We start from the raw sequence: 788 nt of genomic DNA on the forward strand, positions 1-788 counted from the left end.
ACTTGAGCCCATTGCTATAGTCACTATATCAATCCATTGAGAGTCTCCTTCTCTCTCCCTGACCATCCATCTTTCCAAGTATGATGTCCCTTTCCAGGGATATGTGAGAGGAAGCTTCTCCATCCTTGCCTTCAAGGAGTGTTCTGGCTGCACCTTCTCTAAAACTGTTTGTTCTTTTTGCAACCCACGAGATATTCAGTATGCTTCTCCAACATAACAATGCAAAGGTATTGATTTTTCTGTCATCGTTAGTCATCATCCAACTTTCAGATGCTTCTTGTTGTTGTTATTATGCGCCATCAAGTTGCCTGTGACTCATAGCGCCTCTATGCACACCAGCTCTCAAACTTGCCTAGTCTGAGCCAATGTCGTCATCTCCGAAAAACCCAATCCCATTTCTCCAGTCTCTGAGTCAATCCATCTCATACTGGGACTTCCTCTCCTCTGCTGTGCCTCCTCCCTTCCAAGCATAATGTCCCTCAACAAGAACTGGTCAGTCTTGGCCATGTGCCCAAATATGTGAGCTCGGGCCTCAAAATCCTTGCTCCAGGGAGCAGCCTGGTTTCACCTTCTCCAGGACAGATCTGTTTGTTCTCCTGCCGGTCCGCGGTATGTTCAACACTCTTCTCGAGCACCACAGCTCAAAGGCATCAATCCTTCTTCTACTATTCTTAGTTACTGTCTGGCTCTCAGATGCATAGCAAGTAAGTGCAAAGACCATGGCCTGGATCAGGTGCAGCTTAGTCTCCAGACTGATATCATTGCTCTTCAGTGCTCCAGAGAGGGCC

The sequence above is a fragment of the Elephantulus edwardii genome, unplaced genomic scaffold (genome assembly GCF_000299155.1).
Source record: "Elephantulus edwardii isolate Elephantulus edwardi_28Jun2011 unplaced genomic scaffold, EleEdw1.0 scaffold00431, whole genome shotgun sequence".
Classification (NCBI taxonomy): Eukaryota; Metazoa; Chordata; class Mammalia; order Macroscelidea; family Macroscelididae; genus Elephantulus; species Elephantulus edwardii.